The 13,147-nt window shown below is 48.8% G+C and overlaps 1 long non-coding RNA gene across 1 annotated transcript in view; it reads right to left on the reverse strand.

Moving 5' to 3' along the window:
* Positions 1 to 10,266, reverse strand: part of LOC308187226 — a 67,524-nt gene extending 57,258 nt beyond the window's left edge. Inside the window, exon 1 of the long non-coding RNA XR_013944537.1 lies at positions 8,372 to 10,266. This is a non-coding gene — a long non-coding RNA (uncharacterized lncRNA). The remainder of the gene's footprint in view (positions 1 to 8,371) is intronic.
* Between the last annotated feature and the right edge of the window lie 2,881 nt (positions 10,267 to 13,147).

Raw genomic sequence — 13,147 nt, forward strand, 5'->3', positions numbered from 1 at the left:
TCGGAGTTCTCTTCCTAATAGCCATGTCAAGCCTAGCCGTCTACTCAGTCCTATGATCAGGCTGAGCCTCGAACTCAAAATACGCACTAATCGGAGCCCTACGGGCAGTAGCACAGACCATTTCATACGAAGTGACACTGGCCATAATCCTGCTATCAATAATCATACTAAGCGGAAGCTACACACTCAGCTCCTTTGCCGTCGCACAGGAGCCTCTATACTTCATTTTCTCCTCATGACCCCTAGCAATAATATGATACGTATCCACCCTAGCAGAGACAAACCGAGCTCCTTTTGACCTCACAGAGGGTGAATCTGAGCTAGTCTCAGGGTTTAACGTTGAATACGCCGCAGGACCCTTCGCCTTATTCTTCCTAGCTGAATATGCGAACATTATGCTAATAAATACACTTACAGCCATCATATTCCTAAACCCAAGCGCCCTAGGGCCACCCACAGAACTATTCCCCGTCATCCTAGCCACAAAAGTCCTCCTACTATCTTCTGGTTTCTTATGGGTCCGAGCTTCATACCCACGATTCCGATATGACCAACTAATGCACCTACTATGAAAAAACTTCCTACCCCTCACACTAGCTCTGTGCCTCTGACACATCAGCATACCTATCTGCTATGCAGGCCTACCTCCTTACATAAGGAAATGTGCCTGAACTACAAAGGGTCACTATGATAAAGTGAACATAGAGGTATAACAGCCCTCTCATTTCCTGTTGACCTTAGAAAAGTAGGAATTGAACCCACACAAGAGAAATCAAAATTCTCCATACTTCCCTTATATTATTTTCTAGTAGAGTCAGCTAATCAAGCTATCGGGCCCATACCCCGAAAATGATGGTTTAACCCCCTCCTCTACTAATGAACCCTTACGCGACCCCAATCATAACCTTCAGCCTCATCTTGGGCACCACAATCACAATTTCCAGCAACCACTGAGTTCTGGCCTGGACAGGACTGGAGATCAACACACTAGCCATCATTCCCCTAATTGCCAAATCCCACCACCCACGAGCAGTAGAAGCCGCAACGAAATACTTCCTAACCCAAGCAGCTGCTTCCGCCCTGGTCCTATTCTCTAGCATAACCAATGCCTGAGTCACTGGCCAATGAGACATCACACAAATAAACCACCCAACCTCCTGTCTACTACTGACAGCAGCAATCGCTATTAAACTGGGCCTAGTGCCATTTCACTTCTGATTCCCAGAAGTACTACAAGGATCGCCACTAATAACAGCCCTGCTACTCTCGACCCTCATAAAATTCCCCCCACTAACCCTGCTCCTACTAACATCCAAATCCCTCGACCCAGCTCTACTCACCGCCATGGCCCTAGCCTCAACAGCACTAGGAGGCTGAATAGGACTGAACCAAACACAAACACGCAAAATCCTAGCCTTCTCGTCCATCTCCCACTTAGGCTGAATCGCCATCATCCTAGTTTACAGCCCCAAATTGGCCTTACTTACCTTCTACCTATACACAATCATAACATCAGCCGTATTCCTAGCCCTTAACAAAATCAAAGCCCTTAACCTATCCATGATCACAACCTCATGAACAAAAACCCCAGTGCTAAACGCCACCCTAATACTAGTACTTTTATCCCTAGCAGGCCTCCCCCCATTAACAGGCTTTATACCAAAGTGACTTATCATCCAAGAACTAACTAAACAGGAAATAACACCAGCAGCCATGGCAATTGCCATGCTATCACTGCTCAGCCTCTTCTTCTACCTACGCCTCGCATACCACTCAACAATTACCCTTCCCCCCAACTCCTCTAACCACATAAAACAATGATACACTAGCAAAGCCCCAAGCACACCTACTGCGGTCCTTGCCTCACTATCAACCCTCTTACTTCCCCTGTCCCCAATAATACATGCCATTGTCTAGAAACTTAGGATAACACCCCAAACCGAAGGCCTTCAAAGCCTTAAATAAGAGTTAAACCCTCTTAGTTTCTGCACATTAAGACTTACAGAATATTAACCTGTATCTTCTGAATGCAAGTCAGACGCTTTAATTAAGCTAAAGCCTCCCTAGACAGATGGGCTTCGATCCCACAAAACTCTAGTTAACAGCTAAATGCCTAAACCAATTGGCTTCTGCCTACAAAGACCCTGACGCACCCTAGTGCGCATCGATGAGCTTGCAACTCAACATGAATTTCACTACAGAGCCGATAAGAAGAGGAATTAAACCTCTGTAAAAAGGACTACAGCCTAACGCTTCAACACTCAGCCATCTTACCCGTCACCTTCATCAACCGATGACTATTTTCCACTAACCATAAGGATATTGGCACCCTGTACCTCATCTTCGGGGCATGAGCAGGAATAGTCGGCACCGCACTCAGCCTATTAATCCGCGCAGAACTAGGACAACCAGGAACTCTCCTAGGCGACGACCAAATTTACAATGTAATCGTTACCGCTCACGCCTTTGTAATAAGCTTCTTTATAGTCATACCCATCATGATCAGAGGATTCGGCAACTGATTAGTCCCCCTCATAATCGGTGCCCCCGACATAGCATTCCCGCGAATAAACAACATAAGCTTTTGACTCCTCCCCCCATCATTCCTCCTACTACTAGCCTCATCCACTGTAGAAGCTGGCGCCGGCACAGGCTGAACTGTCTACCCTCCCCTAGCAGGTGACCTTGCCCACGCCGGAGCTTCAGTAGACCTGGCTATCTTCTCACTCCACTTAGCCGGTATCTCCTCCATCCTTGGGGCCATCAACTTTATCACCACAGCCATCAACATAAAACCCCCCGCACTCTCACAATACCAAACCCCACTATTTGTCTGATCCGTACTAATTACCGCCATCCTACTCCTTCTATCACTCCCCGTACTCGCCGCTGGTATTACAATATTACTAACTGATCGAAACCTAAACACCACATTCTTCGACCCCGCTGGAGGAGGAGACCCAATCCTGTACCAACACCTATTCTGATTCTTCGGACACCCAGAAGTCTATATTCTGATCCTACCGGGGTTCGGAATCATCTCACACGTAGTCACGTACTACTCAGGCAAAAAGGAGCCCTTCGGCTACATGGGAATAGTCTGAGCCATACTATCCATCGGCTTCCTAGGATTCATCGTCTGAGCTCACCACATGTTTACAGTAGGAATAGACGTTGATACCCGAGCCTACTTTACATCAGCCACTATAATCATTGCCATCCCTACCGGAATCAAAGTATTTAGCTGACTAGCCACCCTGCACGGAGGAACAATCAAATGAGACCCCCCCAATACTATGAGCTCTAGGATTTATCTTCCTATTTACCATCGGAGGATTAACAGGAATCGTTCTTGCAAACTCTTCCCTAGACATCGCCCTGCACGACACGTACTACGTAGTTGCCCACTTCCACTACGTCCTATCCATAGGCGCCGTCTTTGCCATTCTAGCAGGATTTACTCACTGATTCCCACTACTCACTGGGTTTACCCTACACCAAACATGAGCAAAAGCCCACTTCGGGGTAATATTTACAGGAGTAAACCTAACGTTCTTCCCCCAGCACTTCCTAGGCCTAGCAGGAATACCCCGACGATACTCGGACTATCCCGACGCCTACACACTATGAAACACCATTTCCTCCATCGGCTCCCTAATCTCAATAGTAGCCGTAATCATACTAATATTCATCATCTGAGAAACCTTTTCGGCCAAACGAAAAGTCCTACAACCAGAACTAACTACCACAAACGTTGAATGAATCCACGGCTGCCCTCCCCCATACCATACTTTCGAGGAACCGGCCTTCGTCCAAGTACAAGAAAGGAAGGAATCGAACCCTCACATGCTGGTTTCAAGCCAACTGCATTAACCGCTCATGCTTCTTTCTTATGAGACGTTAGTAAACCAATTACATAGCCTTGTCAAGACTAAATCACAGGTAAAAATCCTGTACATCTCATGTGGCCAACCACTCCCAACTAGGATTCCAAGACGCCTCATCACCCATCATAGAAGAACTCGTTGAATTCCACGACCACGCCCTAATCGTTGCCCTAGCTATCTGCAGCCTAGTTCTCTACCTTTTAGCCCACATACTAACAGAAAAACTCTCGTCCAATGCTGTAGACGCCCAAGAAGTAGAGCTGATCTGGACAATCCTACCTGCTATCGTCCTGGTACTCCTCGCCCTCCCATCCCTACAAATCCTCTACATAATGGACGAAATCGACGAACCAGACCTCACCCTAAAAGCCATCGGCCACCAATGATACTGAAGCTACGAATACACAGACTTCAAAGACCTATCATTCGACTCCTACATAGTGCCCACCCCAGACTTACCCAACGGCCACTTCCGACTGCTAGAAGTTGACCACCGCGTAGTTATCCCAATAGAATCCCCCATCCGCGTGATCATTACTGCAGGAGACGTACTCCACTCCTGAGCAGTCCCAACGCTCGGAGTTAAAACAGACGCAATCCCAGGCCGACTAAACCAAACTTCATTCATTACCACCCGGCCTGGGATTTTTTACGGACAATGCTCAGAAATTTGCGGGGCTAATCACAGCTACATACCCATTGTAGTAGAATCAACCCCACTCCCACATTTCGAGGCCTGATCGTCCCTTCTATCATCATCCTAATCATTAAGAAGCTATGCAACAGCACTAGCCTTTTAAGCTAGCCAAAGAGGGACTTCCCCCTCCTTAATGATATGCCACAGCTTAACCCCGCACCATGATTTTCAATCATAATTATAACCTGATTAACCCTAGCACTCCTCATCCAACCAAAACTACTAGCCTTCACCACAACCAACCCCCCATCAAATAAGACCTCCCTCACTACCAAACCCACACCATGATCCTGACCATGAACCTAAGCTTCTTTGACCAATTTTCCAGCCCCAATCTATTCGGCATCCCCTTAATCCTACTATCCCTACTCTTCCCAGCCCTACTATTCCCGTCCCCAAACAACCGATGAATCAACAACCGCCTTTCTACTATCCAAACATGACTCCTTCACCTAATCACAAAACAACTAATAGTCCCACTCAACAAAAATGGCCACAAATGAGCCATAATATTTACATCCCTAATAATCATACTTCTTACAATCAACCTTCTAGGCCTCCTTCCATATACATTCACCCCAACCACCCAACTATCTATGAACATAGCCCTAGCCTTCCCACTATGGCTCGCCACACTACTAACAGGCCTACGAAACCAACCATCAGCCTCTTTAGCCCACCTATTACCCGAAGGTACCCCTACACCCCTAATCCCCGCACTAATCCTGATCGAAACAACCAGCCTACTAATCCGCCCCCTAGCCCTCGGAGTCCGCCTTACAGCCAACCTTACAGCAGGACACTTACTCATCCAACTCATCTCTACAGCCTCCATTGCATTAATACCCACCCTTCCTGCAGTATCCATCCTAACAATAATCATCCTACTACTCCTAACCATCCTAGAAGTAGCAGTAGCCATAATCCAGGCCTACGTCTTCGTGCTCCTTCTAAGCCTATACTTACAAGAAAACATCTAATGGCACACCAAGCACACTCATACCACATAGTTGACCCAAGCCCTTGACCAATCTTCGGGGCAGCCGCCGCCCTACTCACAACCTCAGGATTAATCATGTGATTCCACTACAACTCATCCATACTACTAACCCTAGGCCTCATCTCAATACTCCTAGTAATACTCCAATGATGACGAGACATTGTACAAGAAAGCACCTTCCAAGGCCATCACACTCCCACAGTCCAAAAAGGCCTACGATACGGCATAATCCTTTTCATCACATCCGAAGCATTCTTCTTCTTAGGGTTCTTCTGAGCGTTCTTCCACTCGAGCCTGGCCCCAACCCCAGAACTAGGAGGCCAATGACCCCCAACAGGAATTAAACCACTCAACCCGATAGAAGTCCCCCTACTAAACACAGCCATCCTACTAGCCTCAGGCGTTACCGTAACGTGAGCCCATCACAGCATCACAGAAGGAAACCGAAAACACGCCATCCACGCCCTAACCCTAACGATCCTCCTGGGATTCTACTTCACAGCCCTACAAGCAATAGAATACCACGAAGCCCCATTCTCAATCGCCGATAGCGTCTACGGATCTACCTTCTTCGTTGCCACTGGATTCCACGGACTCCACGTAATCATCGGATCCTCCTTCCTGACCGTCTGCCTCTTCCGACTGATCAAGTTCCACTTTACATCAGACCACCACTTCGGATTCGAGGCAGCAGCCTGATACTGACACTTCGTAGACGTCATCTGACTATTCCTCTACATAACCATCTACTGATGAGGATCTTGCTCTTCTAGTATATTAATTACAATTGACTTCCAATCTCTAGAATCTGGTATAAACCCAGAGGAGAGCAATGAACGCACTCATGTTCATATTCGCCCTATCATCAATCCTAAGCGCCGCCCTAACCGCATTAAACTTCTGACTCGCCCAAATAAACCCCGACTCAGAGAAACTCTCACCGTACGAATGTGGATTCGACCCACTTGGATCTGCTCGATTACCATTCTCAGTCCGATTCTTCCTCAGTAGCCATCCTGTTCGTCCTATTCGACCTAGAAATCGCCCTCCTACTCCCCCTGCCATGAGCCGTCCAACTCCAATCCCTCCTAATGACCCTCACCTGAACTGTAGTGATCCTCCTTCTCCTAACACTCGGACTGGCCTACGAGTGAATTCAAGGGGGCCTAGAATGAGCAGAATAACAGAAAGTTAGTCTAACCAAAAAGATAGCTGGTTTCGACCCAGCAGATTACAGCCAACCCTGTAACTTTTTTATGTCGCCCCTACATTTAAGCTTCTACTCAGCCTTCATTTTCAGCGGACTAGGACTAGCCTTCCACCGAACCCACCTAGTATCCGCCCTACTACGCCTTGAAAGCATAATATTATCGATATTCGTAGGCCTATCAATATGATCCATCGAAAACCAAGTCTCCTCATTCACCATGGTACCAATTCTCATGCTAACCTTCTCAGCGTGTGAGGCGGGCACAGGCCTGGCCATCCTAGTAGCCTCCACCCGCACACATGGCTCCGACCATCTACACAACCTAAACCTCCTGCAATGCTAAAAATCATCCTACCCACAATCATACTTCTTCCAACAGCCCTGCTGTCTCCACCAAAATTTCTATGGACTAACACCACCTTATACAGCCTCCTAATCGCTGCCCTAAGCCTACAGCGATTAATCCCAACCTACTACCCCTACAAATTTTTATCCAACTGAACAGGAATTGACCAAATCTCATCCCCCCTCCTAGTACTATCCTGCTGACTACTCCCACTCATAATCATAGCAAGCCAAAACCACCTGCAACAAGAACCCCTACAACGCAAACGAATCTTTATCTCAACCTTAGTCGCAGTCCAGCCATTCATCCTACTAGCCTTTTCCACCACAGAACTAGCACTATTTTACATCTCATTTGAAGCAACCCTCATTCCCACCCTAATCTTAATCACCCGATGGGGGAACCAACCAGAACGCCTAAGCGCTGGCATCTACCTGCTATTCTACACGCTAGTAAGCTCTCTACCCCTGCTAATCACAATCATACACCTATACGTGAAAATTGGCACCCTGCACCTGCCAACCCTACAACTAACCCACCCAACCCTATCCACCTCATGGACAGGAATACTATCAGGTCTAGCACTGCTCATAGCATTCATAGTAAAAGCCCCACTATACGGCCTACACCTCTGACTGCCAAAAGCCCACGTAGAAGCACCCATCGCAGGCTCAATACTCCTCGCCGCCCTACTACTAAAGCTAGGAGGATACGGAATTATACGAGTCACTCTATTTATGGGCCCACTGTCCAACCTCCTGCACTACCCCTTCCTAACCCTGGCCCTATGAGGCGCCCTAATGACTAGCTCAATCTGCCTACGACAGACAGACCTAAAATCACTAATCGCTTATTCATCCGTTAGCCACATAGGCCTAGTTATCGCCGCAGGAATAATCCAAACCCACTGATCATTCTCAGGGGCAATGATCCTAATAATTTCCCATGGACTAACTTCCTCCATACTATTCTGCCTAGCCAACACAAACTATGAACGTACGCACAGCCGAATTCTACTACTCACACGAGGCCTACAACCTCTCCTACCACTCATAGCTACCTGATGATTGCTGGCCAATCTAACAAACATAGCCTTACCCCCAACAACAAACCTCATAGCAGAGCTAACCATTATAATCACCTTATTCAACTGATCTGCCTTCACGATCATCCTAACAGGAATCGCAACCCTACTAACCGCCTCCTACACCTTATTCATACTACTAATGACCCAACAAGGCTCAATCCCCTCCCACATCACATCTATGCAAAACTCAACCACGCGAGAACACCTGCTCATAACACTCCACATTATCCCAATATTCCTCCTAATCCTCAAACCCGAACTGATCTCCGGAATCCCCTCATGCAAGTATAGTTTAAACCAAACATTAGACTGTGATTCTAAGAATAGAAGTTCAAACCTTCTTACCTGCCGAGGGGAGGGTTTAACCGACAAGAGCTGCTAACTCTTACATCTGAGCCTAAAACCTCAGCCCCCTTACTTTTAAAGGATAACAGCAATCCACTGGTCTTAGGAACCACCCATCTTGGTGCAAATCCAAGTAAAAGGAGTGAACCCCACACTACTAATCAACTCCCTCACACTACTCACGCTGACAATCCTCCTAACCCCAATCATCCTGCCATTTCTATTTAAAAACTTTAAAAACACCCCACAAGCCACCACCCGCGCTGTTAAAACCGCATTCCTAATTAGCCTAGCCCCTACAACCGCATTCATCTACTCGGGAGTAGAATCTGTCACCTGCCACTGGGAGTGAAAATTCATTATAAACTTTAAAATCCCCCTGAGCCTAAAAATAGACCAATACTCAATAACATTTCTTCCAATCGCCCTATTTGTAACATGATCAATCCTACAATTCGCCATATGATACATGGCCTCAGAGCCATACGTAACAAAATTTTTCACCTACCTACTGACATTCCTAGTCGCCATACTCCTCCTAACAACCGCAAACAACATATTCCTCCTATTCGTAGGCTGGGAAGGAGTACGAATCATGTCCTTCCTTCTCATCGGCTGATGACAAGGCCGAGCAGATGCCAACACCGCCGCCCTACGAGCCGTAATCTACAACCGAATCGGAGACATCGGACTGATCCTGAGCATAGCATGACTAGCTTCAACATTCAACACCTGAGAGATCCAACAAGCCGTACACCCCCACCAAACCCCAATCCTCCCCCTCATAGGATTAATCCTCGCAGCCGCAGGAAAATCCGCCCAATTTGGACTCCACCCATGACTGCCCGCAGCAATAGAAGGCCCCACCCCAGTATCAGCCCTACTGCACTCCAGTACCATAGTAGTAGCCGGAATCTTCCTGCTCATCCGCATGCACCCCCTGCTAGCCACCAACCAGACAGCCCTAACTGCCTGCCTATGCCTAGGTGCTCTATCAACCCTATTCGCTGCCACATGCGCCCTAACCCAAAATGACATCAAAAAAATCATTGCTTTCTCAACATCCAGCCAACTAGGACTAATAATAGTCACTATCGGACTAAACCTCCCACAACTAGCCTTCCTACACATCTCAACCCATGCCTTCTTTAAAGCCATACTATTCCTATGCTCAGGGTCTATCATCCACAACCTAAACGGAGAACAAGATATCCGAAAGATAGGAGGCCTACAGAAAATACTCCCAGTCACTACTTCCTGCCTAACCATCGGAAACCTGGCGCTGATAGGAACCCCATTCCTAGCCGGATTCTACTCAAAAGACCTCATCATCGAAAGCTTAAACACATCATACCTAAATACTTGAGCCCTACTCCTAACCCTTATAGCCACAGCATTCACCGCAACCTACAGCATCCGCATAACCATCCTAGTCCAAGCTGGACAAACCCGAATCCCCCCAATAGTATCAATAAACGAAAACAACCCACTAATCACCGCCCCCCTAACCCGACTCGCCCTAGGCAGCATTACAGCAGGAATAATCATTACCTCTTTCATCACACCAACCAAAACCCCCCCAATAACCATACCCCTTATCACCAAAACCGCTGCCATCCTCATAACAATCCTAGGAATCATCCTAGCCCTAGAACTATCGAACATAACACACACCCTCACTCACCCCAAACCAAACCCCCTCATAAACTTCTCCTCTGCATTAGGGTACTTCAACCCCCTAGTACACCGATTCTTCTCCAAAAACCTACTAGAAAAGGGACAAAACATTGCCCTACACTTGATCGACCTCTCCTGACTCAAAAAAATAGGGCCAGAGGGCCTTGCTGAACTACAAGTAGCCGCAAGCAAAGCCGCAACCTCAATACACACAGGGCTAATTAAGGCCTACCTAGGATCCTTCGCCCTCTCCATCCTGGTAATAATCCTAATAACACACAGACTCACTAATGGCCCCTAACATCCGCAAATCCCATCCCCTACTAAAAATAATCAACAACTCCCTAATCGACCTACCCGCCCCCTCCAACATCTCTGCCTGATGAAACTTCGGCTCCCTTCTAGCCATCTGCTTAGCCACACAAATCCTAACAGGCCTGCTACTAGCCATACACTACACCGCAGACACTTCACTCGCCTTCTCCTCAGTAGCTCACACATGCCGAGACGTCCAGTACGGATGGCTCATCCGCAACCTCCACGCCAACGGTGCTTCGCTCTTCTTTATCTGCATCTACTTACACATCGGACGAGGCCTCTACTACGGCTCCTACCTATACAAAGAAACCTGAAACACAGGAGTAATCCTCCTACTCACCCTAATAGCAACTGCCTTCGTAGGGTATGTCCTACCATGAGGACAAATGTCATTCTGAGGGGCCACCGTAATCACCAACCTATTCTCAGCCATCCCGTACATTGGGCAAACTCTAGTAGAATGAGCCTGAGGAGGATTCTCAGTAGACAATCCAACCTTAACCCGATTCTTCGCCATCCACTTCCTACTGCCCTTCCTAATTGCAGGAATCACCCTAGTCCACCTAACCTTCCTACACGAATCAGGCTCAAATAACCCACTAGGAATCGTATCAGACTGCGACAAAATCCCATTCCACCCATACTTCTCCATTAAAGACAGCTTAGGGCTTACCCTAATAATCACCCCTCTAATAGCACTAGCCCTATTTTCACCGAACCTCCTGGTTCTTGGAATCCTAGTTGGGAGTGGTTGGCCACATGAGATGTACAGGATTTTTACCTGTGATTTAGTCTTGACAAGGCTATGTAATTGGTTTACTAACGTCTCATAAGAAAGAAGCATGAGCGGTTAATGCAGTTGGCTTGAAACCCATCCCCAGTGGTGCAAGTGCACTCTCTGCACTCACTGCACTGCATCCCCATTGGTGCCATTGCACTCTCTGCACTCACTGCACTGCATCCCCAGTGGTGCCAGTGCACTCACTGGACTGACTACACTACATCCCCAGTGGTGCCAGTGCGCTCTCCGGAGTCACAGCACTGCATCCCCAGTGGTGCCAGAGCACTCACTGGACACACTGTACTGCATCACAGGTGGTGCCAGTGCACTCTCTGCACTCACTGCACAGCATCCCCAGTGGTGCCAGTGCATTCACTGGACTCACTGGACTGCATCACCAGTGGTGCCAGTGCACTCTCTGGACTCACTGCAGTGCATCCCCAGTGGTGCCAGTGCACTCTCTGGACTCACTGCAGTGCATCCCCAGTGGTGCCAGTGCAGTCTCTGGACTCACTGCACTGCATCCCCAGTGGTGCCAGAGCACTCTCTGGACTCACTGCACCGCATCCCCAGTGGTGTCAGTGCAATCTCTGGACTCACTGTACTGCATCCCCAGTGGTGCCAGTGCACTCTCAAGACTCACTGCAGTGCATCCCCAGTGGTGCCAGTGCACTCTCTGGACTCCCTGCAGTGCATACCCAGTGGCGCCAGTGCACTCTCTGGACTCACTGCACTGCATCCCCAGTGGTGCCAGTGCACTCTCTGGACTCACTGCACTGCATCCCCAGTGGTGCCAGAGCACTCTCTGGACTCACTGCACCGCATCCCCAGTGGTGTCAGTGCAATCTCTGGACTCACTGGACTGCATCACCAGTGGTGCCAGTGCACTCTCTGGACTCACTGAAGTGCATCCCCAGTGGTGCCAGTGCACTCTCTGGACTCACTGCAGTGCATCCCCAGTGGTGCCAGTGCACTCTCTGGACTCACTGCAGTGCATCCCCAGTGGTGCCAGTGCAATCTCTGGACTCACTGTAGTGCATCCCCAGTGGTGCCAGTGCAATCTCTGGACTCACTGCAGTGCATCCCCAGTGGTGCCAGTGCACTCTCTGGACTCACTGTACTGCATCCCCAGTGGTGCCAGTGCACTCTCAAGACTCACTGCAGTGCATCCCCAGTGGTGCCAGTGCACTCTCTGGACTCCCTGCAGTGCATACCCAGTGGCGCCAGTGCACTCTCTGGACTCACTGCACTGCATCCCCAGTGGCGCCAGTGCACTCTCTGGACTCACTGCACTGCATCCCCAGTGGTGCCAGTGCACTCACTGGACTCACTGTACTGCATCACCAGTGGTGCCAGTGCACTCTCTGGACTCACTGCACTGCATCCCCAGTGGTTCCAGTGCATTCACTGGACTCACTGTACTGCATCTCCAGTGGTGCCAGTGCACTCTCTGGACTCACTGCACTGCATCCCCAGTGGTGCCAGTGCACTCTCTGGACTCACTGCACTGCATCCCCAGTGGTGCCAGTGCACTCTCTGCACTCACTTCTCTGCATTCCCAGTGGTGCCAGTGAAGTCTCTGGACTCACTGCACTGCATCCACAGTGGTGCCAGTGCAATCTCTGGACTCACTGCAGTGCATCCCCAGTGGTGCCAGTGCACTCTCTGGACTCACTGCACTGCATCCCCAGTGGTGCCAGTGCACTCTCTGGACTCACTGCAGTGCATCCCCAGTGGTGCCAGTGCACTCTCTGGACTCACTGCACTGCATCCCCAGTGGTGCAAGTGCACTCTCTCGA

Source organism: Anser brachyrhynchus, assembly GCF_964034855.1.
Source record: "Anser brachyrhynchus genome assembly, contig: SCAFFOLD_227, whole genome shotgun sequence".
Taxonomy (NCBI): Eukaryota; Metazoa; Chordata; class Aves; order Anseriformes; family Anatidae; genus Anser; species Anser brachyrhynchus.